The sequence below is a fragment of the Lissotriton vulgaris genome, chromosome 3_1 (assembly GCF_964263255.1).
Source record: "Lissotriton vulgaris chromosome 3_1, aLisVul1.2, whole genome shotgun sequence".
Taxonomy (NCBI): Eukaryota; Metazoa; Chordata; class Amphibia; order Caudata; family Salamandridae; genus Lissotriton; species Lissotriton vulgaris.
In genome coordinates this window covers 1,777,042,099-1,777,065,427 of record NC_141689.1, presented here as the reverse complement: position 1 = coordinate 1,777,065,427, position 23,329 = coordinate 1,777,042,099, and the positions used below count along the sequence as shown (strand labels likewise).

General features: G+C 36.3%; 1 long non-coding RNA gene across 1 annotated transcript; it reads left to right on the top strand.

The window, feature by feature from the left end:
* Positions 1-707: 707 nt before the first annotated feature.
* Positions 708-22,881, top strand: LOC147728434 (uncharacterized). Its single transcript, XR_015309556.1, has 4 exons — positions 708-804; positions 10,010-10,053; positions 17,554-17,991; positions 22,821-22,881. It is a non-coding gene; the product is annotated as an uncharacterized LOC147728434 (long non-coding RNA).
* Positions 22,882-23,329: the final 448 nt, after the last annotated feature.

Below are 23,329 nucleotides of genomic sequence, written 5' to 3'. Positions count from 1 at the left end.
CTGCACATATTTAATGCGAATACGTCTATTAATATACGATGTATTTACATGTTATTTTTTTTTACTATGCTATTTTCAAAAAGGTTTAACATATTTATTATTATACTAAGAACGAATAAGTGCATATAATATTATGCTTTGGGTAAAACAGAAACTAACTTAGTTTTCCTAAAATGTAGACCGATTTGAAGAAACGAAACTGCAACAACTTTAACGTTCGCCTTTGCCCTTTTCGTTTCCATTGACATTTAGCAGCCAGCCTTTTTCGCACTTACCCATTTTCTCACTAACCCTATGCATTTTTTTCTAAACAACGCTTTGTATTTTATTGCCCTTGGAGACTCTTATCAGATAAGAAGATCCTACTTAAAGGGAAAGCCAAAAGAGTTGGTACAGACATTGGTACTTGGCGTCAGCAAACTTCTCTTGGATTGCGCTCTGTGATTATTCCTAAACTTCGACTACGCATTTACAAACATTTGGAATTATTTCCAAATTGCTATTGCAAAAGGTAAGCTTCTTTTTAACTTATTAAAAGACTTTTTCGTAAAAATAGCCTTAAATTATAACTATACAGAATTTAGCAAAAAGCATCTTTAAATTAATATACCTAATAATTACTATGACTGTCCGACTTTAGAATGTTATTTAAAGCTTATAACTTATTATATGTACGTGCATATAATTATTTGCAACATTTTCCTTACAGCAAAATTACTTGGAGTACTTGGCTAAGGCGTTTACGACTACAGGAAATAAAATCGTAATTTGGAACAAACGCAAGAAATTTGGACACCATAAAACGTGAGTGGTTACGCAGTTTAAAATTATTCTTTACTTTTGAAGTTAAATTCATGCTATTAAAAAATTATATATAGTAGCAAGAATTATCTTTGACAAGGTTAGCTAAGGTAGTATACAACCAGTATGTAATTATATATTTCCGCAAGCAAAATAGCAAAATGGAACTGCGCAACTTAATATATTCCTTGCAATTCGTCTCGGCAATATTTACATCGGTACAATTTGGAATTAGCAGAACATAGGATCGTTTTTATGTTCGCACACGCATTCCCAAAAACAAATACGATGCTTCACATAGCAGTACCTGTTCGACAATTATTAAAATACAAATGCGATTGAAAATACTTATAGAAGTAGGTGTTCGACAGTTATTTCAAAATACAAATGCAATTGAAAATACTTGTACAAAGTAATATTCGCCACACAACCAATATTTGAACAAGCTTCACTATATATTTACAGTGATATCAATGATTGTTTGTACGTAATTTTATAAGTCAGATATTTTGCAAGTCAGCGACGGCTCGTGGAGGGAGTTACGGTAGGGCAGGAAAGTAGGGAGGGAGAGGGGCAGGGCGGAGGTTGCTAAAAAACGGCATATAGATAATTGCTAGTAAGTAAACAATTTAATTAATAAAACAAATTTTGCACCTCGCACTGCATTGTATTTTGCGATCCAAGGAGCACTACGAAATTCGTTTTATAAATTAAATTGTTTACTTACCTGCAATTATCCATATGCCAGTTCCTAGCAACGTCCGCCCTGCCCTTCCCCCTCTCCACCCTCTTGCCCCGCCGTAACTGCCTCCACGATCCGTCGCTGTTGCAAGCATACATAAAGTAGCAATGGGTAAAAACTGCATCACATATATATAAATAAACATACCAATATATCACAAGCATTGTTATTTAGGAAACATTTCTTCACGCGTTCGTGTAAAAGTCACTTTTGGAAATGTAAAATACGCTTTAACGACATAGCAAAGTTTTACAGCACGCTTCGGTATTCTAAACTAGCAATGCTTAAAAAATAAATCTTAATGCTTTTATACATGTAACTATTTTGCTAAGCATCGCGATTTTACATTTGAAACGCACGATACTGTGCATACAAGTCAGTTTAAGTTATGCAATTTACAAGCATTGCATCGTTCTAAACTTTTACAGCAGGCTTCGATGTTGTACACAATTTACGTAATACCACTTTAAAACTGTATTTCGCATACTGCTACAATTTATTTTTAAGTATTTACTCCGAATAATTATCAAAGAAGCATTTTTATGACAATAAGAAAGCAGTAAGTTACACATGCGTCTAAATATGCGCGAGAAACATTACATTCGAACAACGCTTACATACTAATATTTAATGTACAGTAACTTCATGCATCCATTTAAATACTGACAAATATCGAAAAAGTTATTACTTACTATTAATACTCGCATTATGAACAGTTGAAATCTTCGACAAAGTCCTAAACGCGCAGTAAAGACTTAGCGTACTGTACGTCAATCCGCACGTTGCATTACGTGATACAACCGGCAATAGTGATTGGCTACTAAAAAGACGTCACTTCAAAAAATGCGACGCTTTTACATACGTAACACCACGCAGCGATAGAAATCACCATTGTCAAAGTAATATTCGTGTTTATACATGCGTACATGTTTATTAACAAAATACCTTACAATAAAAGATTTACGTGGCATTTTTAAATGCGATGCTTTTAGATACGTAACGCCACGCAGCGCTAGAAATCACCATTGTCAGAGTAATATTCGTGTTTATACATGCGTATATGTTTCTTAACAAAATACCTTACAATAAAAGATTTACGTGGCATTTTTAAATGCGATGCTTTTAGATACGTAACGCCACGCAGCGCTAGAAATCACCATTGTCAGAGTAATATTCGTGTTTATACATGCGTATATGTTTCTTAACAAAATACCTTACAATAAAAGATTTACGTGGCATTTTTAAATGCGATGCTTTTAGATGCGTAACGCCACGCAGCGATAGAAATCACCATTATCAGACTAATATGACGTGTTTATACATGCGTATATGTTTTTTAACCAAATACCTTAAAATAAAAGATTCAAGTGGCATTTTTAAATGCAATGCTTTTAGATAAGTAACGCCACGCAGCGATAGAAATCACCATTGTCAGAGTAATATGACGTGTTTATACCTTAAAAATAAAAGATTTACGTAGCATATATTTAACGGAACATCCTACACAAAACATATTCATTATTGGCATTTGAACAACACTTACATACTATTATTTACTGTACAGTTATTTCATGCATCCATTTAAATACCTTCGTAAATGCAAAGATATATTACTTACTAGTAATAGTCAAATCACGAACAGTTAAAATCTTTAACAAAGACCGTAAATATTACTAAAGAATTAGCCTACTTTACGTCGATCCGCACGTTGCAAACGCATCGACATACATAACTTACTAAAATACGTCAATATTGCATTTATATAAAAACACTAACATATACTGTTTGCAAATATCGTTACCATACAGCACAAAGAAGTTAGCAATATAATGATACGTTTGCAATCAGAAAAGAGCACAAATACATTGGCAACAGCAAAATACACGTACAAATAAATACCCAATGACAGCATACTAACATTTTAGGCACGCATTCTTTTTAAACTTAATTAACATATGCGATGCTTACAACATGCTATATGCTTGTACTCTTACGTATTAGAGAAAACCAAATAATAATTAAAATCAATGTTAAAATTTACATTAACGTAAAAGTATACAATAGTTATCTAATGCATGCATTTTAAACAGTAATTACATAAAATATATATTACTTACGATTAAGAAAAACATCGGGAACAGCCAACTCCTTCACACGCCGCGAAACTCGTATTAAAGAGTTTGCGTACTTGACGTCAATTACCACGTTGCATCACGTGATGCAATTCGACACTTGTGATTGGCTACTGATCGCGGTAGTAAAATACAAGCAAGATAGCACATAAAGCGCCGCGCAACCACACAAAAGAAAATCTTCATAACATTTATGTTACGATACACATAAAAAATAAGTATGACATATATCAAATATAAAGAGAATTTCTGCATGTTAGATGAAGGCCTACTGAAAGCAATGTATTTGATGAATGGTAAATGGTGGTTTTTCATTTAATTTAGGACACATAGTCGCTATGTGATTATTTGAGGAAAACGATAAAGTTTCTTAAAAATAGTCTGATGGTCTACTGTAGCAGCCAGGCAGAAAACTGGGATATAGCAATATGTTCATTTATTTGTTTTTTGAACTTCAATAAAGGCTCCACATGCCTCGCGTTGCATGAGAATCACTAAATAAAATATCACAAGTATATCCTCGTGTGTTAGAGCGAGATTCAGGGCTCAATGTCTTTACCTAATAGCGCACTCATTAAGGAATATAGTTTTCTGTTGGTTATCAAACAGTTTGCGACAGGTAATGTTGGCAAGAAAAGACATTATACATAGTATGCACATAGCTAAACACATTAACATTGCAGTCAGTATATATGAACATGTTATACACAGAATTTAAAGGAGAGTTTTTAAGTTGTCTTTTAAATGAAAATGCCACGGATGGGTACAGACTACGGACTTAGAGAAAGAGAATTTCTGCATGTTAGATGGAGGCCTGCTTAAAGCAATGTGTTGGATGGATGGTAAATGGTGGTTTTGGATTGAAATTGAGTTAATAGTCGCAATGTGGTTATTTGGTGAAAACAGTAAAGTCTCTTAAAAATAGACTGATAATCTGCTGTAGCAGCCAGGCTCTATAGGAAGCGTTCTACTGTTCTGTTAGAGAATATCTATGCCTGTAGTGCACTGTCTATTGAGTTTGTACACATCAGTTAATTTTAAAGGCTAAGGATGAGAATGGAGGAGAGATCAGGGGGGTGACAGAGGGAGAAGGAGGTCAACATCTGGGAATCTTTACAAATATAACAAAGTGTAGAAAACTGTAAAATATCAATATGTTCATTCAATTGTTTTTTAAACTTCAATGAAGGCTCCACATGCCTCACGTTGCATGGGCATGACATGATAAAAAACCACAAATACATCCCTGTGTGTTAGAATGTGCGAGATTCAGGGCTCAATGTGATACTAATTGGCACAATCAACATGTTGCATATAGTTTTGTGTTGCTTATGAAACAGTTTTGTAAATGAAAGACCTTTGCCATATTCTGGTTATTCATGAATCTATTATTTGAAGTGCTTGCATTCTATTTTTCGTATAATTTTGACATCAAGTCTTTGTAATAGATTGGTAGTGGTGGTGTTTTGATAGGCCTACTTCAAAAAGTAATGTTCCATTTTTTACAAACATGCTCTTTTTATGCATTTCAATTTATGTTGCCTTTCCACTTCTAAACACTTTAGATCATTTGTCCTATTAGAGAAACTCCACTCTGAATCTGCACTCTGAAGCTCCACTCTGAATATGCACTCTAAAGCTCCACTCTGAATCTCCACTCTGAATATGCACTCTGAAGCTTCACTCTGAATCTGCACTCTGAAGCTCCACTCTGAATATGCACTCTAAAGCTCCACTCTGAAGCTCTACTCTAAATATGCACTCTAAAGCTCCACTCTGAATCTCCACTCTGAAACTGCCCTCTAAAGCTCTACTCTAAATGTGCACTCTAAAGCTCCACTCTGAATCTGCACTCTGAAGCTCCACTCTGAATTTGCACTCTGAAGCTCCACTCTGAAGTTCTACTCTGAGGCTCCACTCTGAATATACACTCTAAAGCTCCACTCTGAATTTCCACTCTGAATCTGCACACTGACGCTCCATTCTGAATCTGCACTCTGAAGCTCCACTCTAAATCTCCACTCTAAAGCTCCACTTTGAAGCTCCACTCTGAAGCTCCACTCTGAAGCTCCACTCTGAAGCTCCACTCTGAAGCTCCACTCTGAAGCTCCACTCTGAAGCTTTACTCTGAAGCTCCACTCTGAAGCTCCACTCTGAAGCTTTACTCTGACGCTCCACTCAGAATCTGCACTCTGAAGCTCCACTCTAAATATGCACTCTAAAGCTCCACTCTGAATCTCCACTCTGAAACTGCCCTCTAAAGCTCTACTCTAAATATGCACTCTGAAGCTCCACTCTAAATATGCACTCTAAAGCTCCACTCTGAATGTTCACTCTGAAGCTCCACTCTGAAGCTTTACTCTGAAGCTCCACTCTGAAGCTCCACTCTGAATGTTCACTCTAAAGCTCCACTCTGAAGCTCCACTCTGAAGCTCCACTCTGAATATGCACTCTAAAGCTCCATTCTGAATCTCTACTCTGAATCTGCACTCTGATGCTCCACTCTGAATCTGCACTCTAAAGCTCTATTCTGAATATGCACTCTAAAGCTCCACTCTGAAGCTCCACGCTGAAGCTCCACTCTAAAGCTCCACTCTGAAGCTCCACTCTGAAGCTCCACTCTGAAGCTTTACTCTGAAGCTCCACTCTGAAGCTCCACTCTGAAGCTCCACTCTGAAGCTCCACTCTGAAGCTCCACTCTGAATGTTCACTCTGAAGCTCCACTCTGAAGCTCCACTCTGAAGCTCCACTCTGAATATGCACTCTAAAGCTCCATTCTGAATCTCTACTCTGAATCTGCACTCTGATGCTCCACTCTGAATCTGCACTCTAAAGCTCTATTCTGAATATGCACTCTAAAGCTCCACTCTGAAGCTCCACTCTGAAGCTCCACTCTGAAGCTCCACTCTGAATATGCACTCTAAAGCTCCACTCTGAATCTCCACTCTGAATCTGCACTCTGACGCTCTACTCTAAATATGCACTCTAAAGCTCTACTCTGAATCTGCACTCTGAAGCTCCACTCTGAATTTGCATTCTGAAGCTCCACTCTGAAGCTCCACTCTGAAGCTTTACTCTGAAGCTCCACTCTGAAGCTCCACTCTGAAGCTTTACTCTGAAGCTCCACTCTGAAGCTTTACTCTGAAGCTCCACTCTGAATCTGCACTCTGAAGCTCCACTCTAAATATACACTCTAAAGCTTCACTCTGAATGTTCACTCTAAAGCTCCACTTTGAAGCTCCACTCTGAAGCTCCACTCTGAATATGCACTCTAAAGCTCCATTCTAAATCTCCACTCTAAATCTGCACTGTGACACTCCACTCTGAATCTGCACTCTGAAGCTCTACTCTGAATATGCACTCTAAAGCTCCACTCTGAAGCTCCACTCTAAATATGCACTCTAAAGCTCCACTCTGAATCTCCACTCTGAATCTGCCCTCTAAAGCTCTACTCTAAATATGCACTCTAAAGCTCCACTCTGAATCTGCACTCTGAAGCTCCACTCTGAATTTGCACTCTGAAGCTCCACTCTGAAGTTCTACTCTGAGGCTCCACTCTCAATATACACTCTAAAGCTCCACTCTGAATATCCACTCTGAATCTGCACTCTGAAGCTCCACTCTAAATCTCCACTCTAGAGCTCCACTTTGAAGCTCCACTCTGAAGCTCCACTCTGAAGCTCCACTCTGAAGCTCCACTCTGAAGCTCCACTCTAAATATGCACTCTAAAGCTCCTCTCTGAATCTCCACTCTGAATCTCCACTCTGAATCTGCACTCTGACACTCTACTCTGAATCTGCACTCTAAAGCTACACTCTGAATATGCACTCTGAAGCTCCACTCTGAAGCTACACTCTGAAGCTACACTCTAAATATGCACTCTAAAGCTCCACTCTGAATCTGCACTCTGAAGCTCCACTCTGAATCTCCACTCTGAATATGCACTCTGAAGCTCCACTCTGAATCTGCACTCTGAAGCTCCACTCTGAAGCTCCACTCTGAAGCTTTACTCTGAAGCTCCACTCTGAAGCTCCACTCTGAAGCTTTACTCTGAAGCTCCACTCAGAATCTGCACTCTGAAGCTCCACTCTAAATATGCACTCTAAAGCTCCACTCTGAATGTTCACTCTGAAGCTCCACTCTGAAGCTCCACTCTGAAGCTCCACTCTGAAGTTCCATTCTGAAGCTCTACTCTGAAGCTCCACTCTGTTGCTCCACTCTGAATATACACTCTAAAGCTCCACTCTGAATATCCACTCTGAATCTGCACTCTGAAGCTCCACTCTAAATCTCCACTCTAGAGCTCCACTTTGAAGCTCCACTCTGAAGCTCCACTCTGAAGCTTCACTCTGAAGCTCCACTCTGAAGCTTTACTCTGAAGCTCCACTCTGAAGCTCCACTCTGAAGCTTTACTCTGAAGCTCCACTCTGAATCTGCACTCTGAAGCTCCACTCTAAATATGCACTCTAAAGCTCCACTCTGAATGTTCACTCTAAAGCTCCACTCTGAAGCTCCACTCTGAAGCTCCACTCTGAATATGCACTCTAAAGCTCCATTCTGAATCTCTACTCTGAATCTGCACTCTGATGCTCCACTCTGAATCTGCACTCTAAAGCTCTATTCTGAATATGCACTCTAAAGCTCCACTCTGAAGCTCCACTCTGAAGCTCCACTCTGAAGCTCCACTCTGAAGCTCCACTCTGAATATGCACTCTAAAGCTCCACTCTGAATCTCCACTCTGAATCTGCACTCTGACGCTCTACTCTAAATATGCACTCTAAAGCTCTACTCTGAATCTGCACTCTGAAGCTCCACTCTGAATTTGCATTCTGAAGCTCCACTCTGAAGCTCCACTCTGAAGCTTTACTCTGAAGCTCCACTCTGAAGCTCCACTCTGAAGCTTTACTCTGAAGCTCCACTCTGAAGCTTTACTCTGAAGCTCCACTCTGAATCTGCACTCTGAAGCTCCACTCGAAATATGCACTCTAAAGCTTCACTCTGAATGTTCACTCTAAAGCTCCACTTTGAAGCTCCACTCTGAAGCTCCACTCTGAATATGCACTCTAAAGCTCCATTCTAAATCTCCACTCTGAATCTGCACTGTGACACTCCACTCTGAATCTGCACTCTGAAGCTCTACTCTGAATATGCACTCTAAAGCTCCACTCTGAAGCTCCACTCTGAAGCTCCACTCTGAAGCTTTACTCTGAATATGCACTCTAAAGCTCCACTCTGAATCTCCACTCTGAATCTGCACTCTGACGCTCTACTCTGAATATGCACTCTAAAGCTCCACTCTGAAGCTCCACTCTGAAGCTCCACTCTGAAGCTTTACTCTGAATATGCACTCTAAAGCTCCACTCTGAATCTCCACTCTGAATCTGCACTCTGACGCTCTACTCTGAATCTGCACTCTAAAGCTCCACTCTGAATATGCACTGTGAAGCTTCACTCTGAATCTGCACTCTGAAGCTCCATTTTGAAGCTACACTTAGAAGCACCACTCTGAAGCTCTACTTTGACTCTGCACTCTAATGCTCCAACTTGAAGCAGTGGGTGCTTGGAGATGCAAAAAAAAGTATTTCACAGTGCAAAGTAACAGTCGTAAAATTTGAGCTGAACATAACAATCTGCAGTTTCACACATTACATTGGTGTTAACTGCATTACTTCATAATTAATTGTCAAAGGCAAATTTCTGATTTTAATGGTGTATTCTGCAAACCAGACATCATTGTCTCTACTGCCCAGTGATGTGATCAAATGCTTTCAGATCTTAAATATACAGAAGTTAAGCACTACCTTCATAGGATTCACGTACAATGGTCTGTCATTAATTTATCCTCCAGGTTCAAAAGCATTCTTGAACTGCAACAGGTATTAATGAGTTAAAGGGCAGAAGGGGTCAAGAGGAGGAAGAAAGACGCAAAAGACAGCCAGAGCAGAAAGGCAGGTGCTGGCAATGCCAGACCAGAATCAGGGGCAGTACCAATGTCAGGTGACATCAGCAAAAGCCAAATAATCTCAGGAACGCCCCCATGTCTGGTCTGGCATTGCCAAACAAGCCCCTAATCCAATGGCTAAGCTCCATTTATGAAGCCAGCCAATGAATGCCAAGGGCCAACCCAAACACACACACAATACTTATTAGGTTTTTGCCTGCGCAAAAAAAATGCACAGAATGCATCTTTTTAGCGAGGCAAAACATAAAAAATAATATTATCATATTACCCTTGTAAAAATGATGTAGCTAATAGTCTATAAATGGCATTATCTGTATAAAAGTTAATATATTATAATAATACTAATTTTACCATTTACTTACTTCTACAGAATATTACCAAAGCAGCATATTACCAAAAAAGAAAACAACAAAGGTAAGACATTTATTTAACTAATATATATTTCTATGTTAACTAACATTACCCATCATAGCTACAATTGACATTGTTAGATAAACAAAACCTAAATTAAACATATTACACAAATCTAATTGTTATATCTAACAACATAAGTATTACTAATAATTTATAAAACCAAATATTATATAAAGGATTAAAACATGCACAAAATAATACAAGCAGATTACCATCAAGGACATGACAAATTCTCAGTTATATCAAAAGGCAAACAATGTTTACCAAATAGTACATTTGCTATTATTCATAACTTTGAAAAACCAGCACAAATATGGAACAAAGAAGATTTGCATTACATTATGGATCTAGGTGATGCTTTATATAAAGATATGCACATTTTTAATAAACAAGATCTTATGCATCCTGATGATTTACCTAAATATATTACACATACAAACAACATATATTCTATAAAAACATGTCAACCATACTACGGAAATATATTACAACAATTTGATACATTATACCCAGACATACAAACAGCATTAACAATATCATTAATAAATTCAGGAGTATTACTCTGCATGGATATATACGTTATATCTATTATAAAAAGTGAAGATCATTATTATATCTTTGATTCACATAGTAGAGGCAGCAATGGAATGCCACATCCACATGGAACAAGTATACTTTTACAAAAAAAAACTTTACCTGATGTAATGAACTACATTTACAATTTAGCTCACCAAATTAAAAAAAATAATGAAGATAATGTACCATTCGAATTAACTGGATTAAAAATACGAAGCATAAACAAAAAATCATTAAAAAAGGCAAAACAAAATTACCTTAAAAAAGCACCATGTACAGAATCACAATACTTTATGCATACTACAAATGAAACTAAACTATTACACACTAGTGCAAGTACATCTTACCAAGAATCTGTATCTACAAAGTTGCTTACAAGAAATATACTTACAGTAACAAAAGAACTTACATCAAGTACAGAAAAAACAATTACAGATATTAGCAACAACCGGTCTTCATCTAACAAGAGACAACGACCAAATACTGAAACTTCCAAAAATATTCAGAAAAAAAAAAAAAAAAAAACTGCACACAATAGTATACACGATAATGCTAATCCACCAACACCTCATAACACCAAAGACATCAATAAAACAGCTATAGAACAACACTTCAATATACAAGCAAAAAATACAAGCACTGTAAAAAACAGAATAATAAAAAAAGTACAACACACACAAAACAAAACACACAAACAAAAAGCATAGATCACAATACATACACAAACACAACAAACAAACAAATATGTAACTCAGTGAAAGCCAGTATATTAACAACTTCAGCAATAACTCAAGAATTACAAGTCCCTATTAATATACAAGAATTACAAAACTTTGAGGCAAAAGAAAATATTACATCTAAAGCAATCACATGTAATATTAACATTAAAATACAGTCAGATGAAATGAATAATGATAAAAACAAAATTAACACAGAACATAACATTTACATTGCAAATAGTATATTTGCAATCATATATAACTGCACCCACAATGCATCTAAGTGGACTGAACAAGATCTTAATAATATAATGCAATTAAGTTACAACTTACAAACAGAAATAGAAATATTTTATGGCAAAAAGAAAATAGAAATAGCAGACATACCTAACTACATAGATCACAATAATATAATATCTGCAATAACATTTTATACAGATTGCTATTATAACATATCAGTGCAAAATACTTTACAAAAAGAAACTGCACTAGTATTAAATGATATGTTGACAACATATAATGCTATATTATTATTGATAAATAACAAAATATTTACAATAGGCAAAACAAGTAAATCTTTCTTTATATATAATTGCAATACAACAGATCTAATAGAACATATATATATCAAATTAACAAGTACAGCCATAAGAATAGAAACAGCAAATAAAGTAATAGAATATCTATTACATCTTATTATTAATGAACTGTGTACTAAAAATACTGATATTATAATACAATTAGTGCCAATTAATATACATACAATCCAAAAAAATTCGTTAAAAAAGACAATTCAAAGAAAGAAACGTAAAACTACAGCAAATACACCTAAACATATGATTGTACATACTGCAAAAGCATCCCACATTACAAATAAAACTATTATATCTTCACCTACAAAAAGAAACAGTGATAATGCTGGCAAAAAAAATCAAAGCAATATTCATGAACACACAATAAAAGTATCGTTGCTACCACAAACTACTACCGGAAATTTACATACTAACACTTTAACTCAAGAATACATCACTATACATGAACACACACCAACAAATAATACACAACATAATGCTATTATAGAAAACATCACATTACAATCAAATATCATTGCCAAATTTCACCAAGAAATACAATCAGGGCCAGAATATATTTGCACTATTTGTAATCAAATGTGGCATAAAGAAACAGTAAGATCAACACATATCATTAAAAACCACAAAACATTTATACAATGTGATATAAGTTCACAAAAAACTGACCATATATGTAACACATGCTACAAATATATTAGTCGAAATAAAATACCTCCAAGTTCAGTATTTAATGGAATGAAATTTCCTGATATACCACCTGAACTATACCTACATAACTTAGAAGAAAGATTAGTTTCACCAAGAATACCTTTTCTACAAATAAGAACATTGCCGCGGGGTTTTCAAAAATCGTTATCAGGTGCTGTTGTTAATGTACCAGCTGATGTAATGACTACTGTTACAATATTACCTAGACAAACACATGATGACATGACAATACCCATTAAATTAAAACGAAAATTAAGTTATAAATCATACACACATTTAGAAAATGTCAGACCTAACATTGTAAAAAAAGCAGCCATTTATCTAGCAAGAAATAGTGCATTATTTAAAGAATATGGAATAACAATAAACAAAGATTGGGAATATACACCAGAAATGACAAATGACAACATACACACTTCAGAAACAGAAAATACATCAAGCAGTTCAGATAACATACCAGCAGGTAACTTAGATACTATGTTAAATAATGAAACAATAACAACAGATAGCATTAATATTTTAAGTTTAGCACCTGCTGAACATAACATACCAAGAGGTTTATATGAAGATAAAGATTCAGAATACTTAGCATTCCCAACAATATTTGCCGGACAACGTAGACCAGCAAATGAAGATAGACATGTACCAGTACATTACAGTACAATTTGTAAATCTGAACTTAGAAATTGTGACAAAAGAGTAGCTCAATCAGTAACAAATATGTTTTTTAAACTTAAAAAATTGCAAATTAAACAAATACAAGACAAAATTTTCATATCACTTAGAAAGCATTTTAACAATGGGCAAGTTATAACAGTAAAACACATAAAAGAAAATTTAGAAGGAATACTACAATATAATGAAGGGTACAAAATTTTAAAGACAATACGCAGCTCACCTCCATATTGGGAGAATTGTAAAAAAGAAATATTTGCAATGCTAAGACAATTAGGAGTACCAACTTTTTTCCTAACATTGTCAGCAGCAGAAACAAGATGGTTTCATCTAATTAACATATTATTACGAATCAATGGTAACAAAGAATGCACTCCTGAAGAATTTGCTGATATGTCTTGGGAAAGCAAATGTACACTAATACAACAAAATCCAATTATATGTGCTCGCCATTTCGACTATCAAGTACGAAAATTATTCAATAGCATATTATTACATAATAGTAATCCTATTGGTAAAATAGTAGATTATTTTTACAGAGTAGAATTTCAACAACGTGGGTCACCACATATACATGCATTACTTTGGATACATAATGCACCTAGATATAATGAAGCTAACAATGATGAAGTAACACAATTTATTGATCAACATATAACGTGTGAAAAAACTGAAAACTCAGATATACAACATTTAATACCCTTGCAAAAACATGGACATACTAAAAACTGTCGCATAAAACATCAAAAAACATGTAAATACCAATATCCAAGATACCCTATGCGACATACTACTATATTAGAACCATTGCAATTAGAAACAACAAATGATCTCATAAAAGAACACATACAATTAATCCATACAACAATGCACACACAAGAATTTGCCACTTATACATTTGATGATTTTTTGCAACACATGAAATTAACTGAAGAACAATATATAACATGCATACAATATCGACTACAAAAAACAACTATAGCTCTAAAAAGAACTCCAGCAGAGTGTTATATAAATAACTACAACAACATAATATTACAGGCATGGCAAGCTAACATAGATATACAATACGTTTTAGATGCATATGCATGTGCTGTATATATTGTTTCTCATATTAGTAAATCTCAAAGAGGGTTAAGTAAAATCATTGCACAAGCTACAAAAGAAGTACAACACAATCCAAATATTAAAGAACAATTAAAACACATAGGAAATAAATTCTTAAATTGTACTGAAATTAGTGCACAAGAGGCAGCTTATCTAATACTACAAATACCATTACGAAAAGCTTCCCGATCATTTGTATTTATAAATACAAATAGACCAGATAAACGCACATATTTAATGAAAGACATAAATACAATAAATTCACTACCAGACACATCAACTGATATACAATTTGACAATATACTTGTAAAATACAGCACACGTCCATTAACATTGGAAAAAATAACACTAGCTGACTACGCATCTAATTACAATACAAAAAAACAAACTGCAAAAAAAAAAAAGGTTACAAACACGCATGATAACTTACTTTTAGATCTCAACTTTTATAGCTCGGATGATGAAGAAATAGAAATTAATAACATAGTTAATAAACAAAGCAATACTACATTCACTGAACGCACAAAACAAAAAATTATACGATACTGCAGATTCAGCAAATTAAATGATCCTGAAAATTATTATAGAGAGTTATTATTGCTATTTTATCCCTGGCGAATAGAGAATAATATAATTGGTACAAAAGATACATACTATGAAAGATATCTAGAATTGCAAACAATTATTGATGCAAACCATTATATATATAATAAACAACATCAAATACTTTGCAAAAGTAATATATCAACAGAAAATGATGCAATCCTTACACCACCATTATCCCCAGTGATAAATATACAAGATGATTTACATAATGACAATGCCCTATATGATCAAGAATTACAGTACGACATATCTTTGGATTTAGGAATTAGAAGTACTACAGAAGAAGAAGCCTTAATAAATAATATGTTACCAGAAGACAAATACAATGACCTAATGCTAAATTTAACATTAGAACAAATAAACTTCATTTATCACCATCTAAATGCAATTAAAACACAAAAAGTACCTTTTTATACATTTTGTACTGGAGGTGCAGGAGTAGGAAAAAGCTTCCTGATAACAGCACTACATCAAACATTATTACGCTACTACAATACTAAAGCCGGAGAAAATCCAGAAAATGTTCATATATTACTAACAGCACCAACAGGTAAAGCAGCACATAATATACAAGGACAAACACTCCACAGTACTTTCAAAATACCAGTATCACAAACATTAACATATAAACAACTAACTCATGAAAACAGAAGCATACTTCAAAGTAAGCTTATGCATTTAAAAGTACTAATAATAGATGAAATATCAATGGTAGGTGCAAATATGTTTAATTTCATACACAATAGACTGCAAGAAATAAAAGCTTCTAACCAACCGTTTGGAGGTATATCAATATTAGCAATTGGAGATTTCTATCAATTAAAGCCCGTATTTGATACATACATATTTGACAATTCAAAACATTTGTATGGGCCATTAAGCACTAACTTGTGGAGAACACATTTTCAAATATATGAGCTTACAAAAATAATGAGACAACTAAATGACATGCCATTTGCAGAAATGCTCAACAGATTAAGAGTAGGAAAACACACAAAAAATGATATCACAAAGATCAAATCACGAGAAAAAGAACCTCCACAAAGTATTAAAAACAATATACCATATATCATGGGTACTAACAAAGAAGTGAATGAAATAAATGACACAGTATTATTACAACATATGCAATCTCATGCAGTTTATACCACATTAGCAATAGACACAGTTGCTTCAGACGTAAGTCAAGAAGTAAAAGACAAAATATTAAAGCAATTACCAACAGACTCTACAAAAACAATGGGATTAGCAAGCAGACTACACATTGCAATTAAACTTCGATATGATTTAACTGCAAATCTTGCAGTCAATGATGGATTAACAAATGGAGCAACAGGAACAATAGAATATGTTGATTGTACAAATAACATACCTATTATAGTATGGATACATTTTGATAAAAAAAATATTGGTAAAAGTACAAGGCAACAAAATAAACATTTATACCATGCTAATATATCACATGAGTGGACACCAATATTGCCTATATCAAGACACTTTCAATACACTAAAAAATGTTTAACTATAATACGAAAGCAATTTCCATTACGGCAATCATCAGCAAGGACAATTCATAGAACACAAGGTGAGACAATTGAACCACTTTATATACACTTTAATAATACAAAAACACATCACCTACACTATGTAGCTATTAGTAGAGCTAAATCATTACAAAATATTTATATAAAAAACTTTGATGAAACAAAAATTGCAATACACCCAAAGGTCCATGAAGAAATGTTCCGATTAAAAACATATATGCCACTACAAATATCCATAACTCAAATATCACACTTTGAAAACAGCATTACTGTCATTGTACAAAATATACGCTCACTACAAAAAATTTTTAAATACATATCAGCTGACAGTAACATATTAAATGCTGATATTTTATGTTTCACAGAAATAAATACAACACATAAAGCAAGTACAGATGCATTTATACTTCCAAATTACAATATGCTAATATTTGATAAATACCATAACAAACAAACAAATCATGGGATTATAGTATATTATAAAACAAACCACAAAATACAACCAATTTTTACAACAGAAAAACAAATTGACATTTTGCAATTTACAAAACAAATACAAAACAATGACTACCTATTTGTAATAATCTACAAGCCACCAAAGGTAAGCATTCAAATACTATTTCAAATACTAACAACAATTTTAAATAATTTTCCAAATCATAAATATGTTATAATGGGTGATTTCAATGTTGATTTACAAAAACCAACACACAGTACAAATGTATTATTAGATAACATGTTAACAAAGTTTAACTGTGTTCAAAAAATAAACACACTTACAACAGATTACAATTCTATATTAGATCATATATTTACAAATGCAAACATACAACATTATGGAACTTTAGAGTCATATTACAGTGATCATAAACCAATTTGGACAGCTATTTAATTTATATGCATTAAAGCCAGTTATAATGTGACAATTTTACAATTATGGTACCATATTAAATAATTGCATTTTTTTTACAGATGATTTCCATTCAAGATTTAAAGGACAACAAACCTGACGAAAGTAAGCCATACCAAAAAGCAATTCGTGTCAATATAATTCACTGTACTGGAAAAACATACTATCGCAATGCAAAGCAAGAAAATAAAGTAATGTATCATATGGCATTAGCAGATCAAACATCATCTTTAAAAGCTACTTGCTATAATGAAGATTATTATGCACAGACAAAAGAAGGATATGGAATGCTAATTCGGAATTACCTTTTGAAAAATGACACTCTAATTATCACAAAACAAAGTAAGATTTCAAGAATGCCACCAATTGAGATACCTGCAGAAATAATTCAAGAAGCAATTAATATTTTGCAACCACCAGCTCCACCAGTGTCTCCAATAAAGACAGTGAGAGAAGTGAGTGTAAAAACACTCCTAAGCGTCTCCGGAACGATAATTGAGGTGAGCTATATCTTTATGCTTATCATTTATACTACTGCATTTTTTGACTACCAAATATTGTACACTTTTAAAAAGTTAAAACTTGCATGTTACTAAATGTATCTATCATCAAATAGAAATATGTATTACAGTACTAAAATGTTTTAAAACATGCAAATCCAATAATTGCCTAGAAAAACTATCAACATATGTTGTTCCTTATGATTAATATCTGTGTTACTATGTAAAATTATTTACATTAATATTGCTACTCTCTCAAAAAAATTACAGGTAAGTAATCTACAACTTATAAAAATACACAAACTACACAACATATGCAAATACTTTGAAATTGCATTTACTAAGGGTACTAAGGAAATAAATTATGCAACCATTGTGCATTAAAACTATCATACAACTAATGTATGCACCATTAAATAACAGGTAAGTAAGCTAAATACTATACTACACTTATTGCTAAGTATTTGCATAACGTAAACATATATGCAGATACAATATAATACTATGCATACCATACATATCACAACAAAAGTGTGCACCATTTAATAACATATTTACAACAAGGGGTGGTGAGGGACAGAGTCTCTGAATTAAGCAGAAAGCTTTCACCCAGTCAAGAGATCAGGGCTAGATCCAACACCGTTTTTTAGCTCACTGCACCATCCCAGTTTTAGAACCTGGCTGTATGCAAATTAGTCTGTTCCTGTCCCAGTGCATGATGGGAACAGGGCAAACCAAACTACAAAAGCCAATTCTTACACTGGGAAGGAAACAAGCTCCCGGGGACCGGTTTCTGGCATTACAGCCGTCTTCGGCCCGGTTTGCTTGAATCCTGATGGTGCAATGAGCAAGGGTCTCACATCTGAGAATACCCTTCCACGCTTAGGGTGGACAAAAATATTTACAACAAGGGGTGGTGAGGGACAGAGTCTCTGAATTAAGCAGAAAGCTCTCACCCAGTCAAGAGATCAGGGCTAGATCCAACACCGTTTTTTAGCTCACTGCACCATCCCAGTTTTAGAACCTGGCTGTATGCAAATTAGTCTGTTCCTGTCCCAGTGCATGATGGGAACAGGGCAAACCAAACTACAAAAGCCAATTCTTACACTGGGAAGGAAACAAGCTCCCGGGGACCGGTTTCTGGCATTACAGCCGTCTTCGGCCCGGTTTGCTTGAATCCTGATGGTGCAATGAGCAAGGGTCTCACATCTGAGAATACCCTTCCACGCTTAGGGTGGACACAAATATTTACAACAAGGGGTGGTGAGGGACAGAGTCTCTGAATTAAGCAGAAAGCTCTCACCCAGTCAAGAGATCAGGGCTAGATCCAACACCGTTTTTTAGCTCAGTGCACCATCCCAGTTTTAGAACCTGGCTGTATGCAAATTAGTCTGTTCCTGTCCCAGTGCATGATGGGAACAGGGCAAACCAAACTACAAAAGCCAATTCTTACACTGGGAAGGAAACAAGCTCCCGGGGACCGGTTTCTGGCATTACAGCCGTCTTCGGCCCGGTTTGCTTGAATCCTGATGGTGCAATGAGCAAGGGTCTCACATCTGAGAATACCCTTCCACGCTTAGGGTGGACAAAAATATTTACAACAAGGGGTGGTGAGGGACAGAGTCTCTGAATTAAGCAGAAAGCTCTCACCCAGTCAAGAGATCAGGGCTAGATCCAACACCGTTTTTTAGCTCACTGCACCATCCCAGTTTTAGAACCTGGCTGTATGCAAATTAGTCTGTTCCTGTCCCAGTGCATGATGGGAACAGGGCAAACCAAACTACAAAAGCCAATTCTTACACTGGGAAGGAAACAAGCTCCCGGGGACCGGTTTCTGGCATTACAGCCGTCTTCGGCCCGGTTTGCTTGAATCCTGATGGTGCAATGAGCAAGGGTCTCACATCTGAGAATACCCTTCCACGCTTAGGGTGGACAAAAATATTTACAACAAGGGGTGGTGAGGGACAGAGTCTCTGAATTAAGCAGAAAGCTCTCACCCAGTCAAGAGATCAGGGCTAGATCCAACACCGTTTTTTAGCTCACTGCACCATCCCAGTTTTAGAACCTGGCTGTATGCAAATTAGTCTGTTCCTGTCCCAGTGCATGATGGGAACAGGGCAAACCAAACTACAAAAGCCAATTCTTACACTGGGAAGGAAACAAGCTCCCGGGGACCGGTTTCTGGCATTACAGCCGTCTTCGGCCCGGTTTGCTTGAATCCTGATGGTGCAATGAGCAAGGGTCTCACATCTGAGAATACCCTTCCACGCTTAGGGTGGACAAAAATATTTACAACAAGGGGTGGTGAGGGACAGAGTCTCTGAATTAAGCAGAAAGCTCTCACCCAGTCAAGAGATCAGGGCTAGATCCAACACCGTTTTTTAGCTCACTGCACCATCCCAGTTTTAGAACCTGGCTGTATGCAAATTAGTCTGTTCCTGTCCCAGTGCATGATGGGAACAGGGCAAACCAAACTACAAAAGCCAATTCTTACACTGGGAAGGAAACAAGCTCCCGGGGACCGGTTTCTGGCATTACAGCCGTCTTCGGCCCGGTTTGCTTGAATCCTGATGGTGCAATGAGCAAGGGTCTCACATCTGAGAATACCCTTCCACGCTTAGGGACAGACTGATTTGCATATAGCCAGGTTCTGAGCTGGGATGGGGCAGTGAGATAAATAACGGTGATGGATCAAGCCCTGATCTTTGGACTGGGTAAGAGTGGTCTGCTCAATTCAGACACTCTGTTCATCACCACCCCCTTTTGTAAATCGATTTTGGCCACTATAGGTGTGGCAGGGTATACTCAGACATGAGTCCCTTTCTCACTGCTCCATCAGGATTCAAGCAAGCCGGGCCGAAGAGGCTGAAATGCCAGAAACCGGTCCCCGGTAGCTTGTCTCCTTTCTGGTAAAGAATTGGCTTGGTAGTTTAGTCTGCCCTGTTCCCATGATGCACTGGGCCAGGGACAGACTGATTTGCATATAGCCAGGTTCTGAGCTGGGATGGGGCAGTGAGATAAATAACGGTGATGGATCAAGCCCTGATCTTTGGACTGGGTAAGAGTGGTCTGCTCAATTCAGACACTCTGTTCATCACCACCCCCTTTTGTAAATCGATTTTGGCCACTATAGGTGTGGCAGGGTATACTCAGACATGAGTCCCTTTCTCACTGCTCCATCAGGATTCAAGCAAGCCGGGCCGAAGAGGCTGAAATGCCAGAAACCGGTCCCCGGTAGCTTGTCTCCTTTCTGGTAAAGAATTGGCTTGGTAGTTTAGTCTGCCCTGTTCCCATGATGCACTGGGCCAGGGACAGACTGATTTGCATATAGCCAGGTTCTGAGCTGGGATGGGGCAGTGAGATAAATAACGGTGATGGATCAAGCCCTGATCTTTGGACTGGGTAAGAGTGGTCTGCTCAATTCAGACACTCTGTTCATCACCACCCCCTTTTGTAAATCGATTTTGGCCACTATAGGTGTGGCAGGGTATACTCAGACATGAGTCCCTTTCTCACTGCTCCATCAGGATTCAAGCAAGCCGGGCCGAAGAGGCTGAAATGCCAGAAACCGGTCCCCGGTAGCTTGTCTCCTTTCTGGTAAAGAATTGGCTTGGTAGTTTAGTCTGCCCTGTTCCCATGATGCACTGGGCCAGGGACAGACTGATTTGCATATAGCCAGGTTCTGAGCTGGGATGGGGCAGTGAGATAAATAACGGTGATGGATCAAGCCCTGATCTTTGGACTGGGTAAGAGTGGTCTGCTCAATTCAGACACTCTGTTCATCACCACCCCCTTTTGTAAATCGATTTTGGCCACTATAGGTGTGGCAGGGTATACTCAGACATGAGTCCCTTTCTCACTGCTCCATCAGGATTCAAGCAAGCCGGGCCGAAGAGGCTGAAATGCCAGAAACCGGTCCCCGGTAGCTTGTCTCCTTTCTGGTAAAGAATTGGCTTGGTAGTTTAGTCTGCCCTGTTCCCATGATGCACTGGGCCAGGGACAGACTGATTTGCATATAGCCAGGTTCTGAGCTGGGATGGGGCAGTGAGATAAATAACGGTGATGGATCAAGCCCTGATCTTTGGACTGGGTAAGAGTGGTCTGCTCAATTCAGACACTCTGTTCATCACCACCCCCTTTTGTAAATCCATTTAATAACAGGTAAGTAATATAAATTATACTACACTATTTAGTAAACTATGAGACCGATGACAATAAAGAGCAAACTTAATATACCCAATCACTCTATCATTAAACAATACCCCCCACCATAAAACAGGTGTCACAACATATATGAAGTTGTACCTATAACAGTAGCTACTTCCTGTACTATTAGCATTGTGGCATGCAGTAAAATCTGCATACCAACCACAATGCTAATAATGCTATTAATGCATTAACATATAGACAAGAACACACAACACAAATTACCACTTTTACGAAGCCCACAACAAACTCATTTCCCACCTAAATCTCACTAATTTATAATATAACCGATATAGACTGTAAGCAGCAAAATTAAAAGGTAAGTAAACTAATAATTGAATTATTAGCATATTCTTTTCATAGCTATAGCATTCTATAACAGCAAATTGCACATACAAAATGCAATTACTAAAGATTGTAAGTTAATACAACTCTTGTAACAAAAGAAAGTAACACAAACACGAAAAAAAACAATTATTACCAACAAATAAATATGTGAAATTTAATTGTTTTGTTTGCAAAGACTGTCATGTCAACAATAATCATATTTCAAATTAGGCAAAAACCAGCACAATCCATGTTACTAAGTAAAAAATATATAATGAACATATACTATTTTACAGGAAGAACAAACAAAAAATATATTCGTTGGAGGCCAAGAAACACAATTGAAAAGTATCACTGTCAAAGATACTACAGACTCTGTGAAAATTACTCTATGGAGAGAGGCAGCTGACTTCCCAATAGTAATTGGACAATATATACATTTATCGCACGTAACGGTACATGAATTTAACAAAGAAAAGATTTTAAACACAACCCGCCATACAAAAATACAGGTAAGTAAAATTTTACATTGCAATTAATAGTTAGTTAATATGAGTAAATGAATAAATACTAAAACAGTATCTTTGCAGGTAATAAAACCACCCGAAGAAAACCTTGACGTAACTATTTATGGTTTAGACAAACTACATCATGAAACAAGCATGGTAACAGTACAAGTAAATGGGACTAAGCATGAGCGGATTTTGCGGATTGGCAATCCGCGAATTTTGCGGATTTGCGGATTCGCAATCCGCAAAATCCGCGAATTCCCGCGAATTTGCGGATTTTTTTTTTTTTTGTGTTC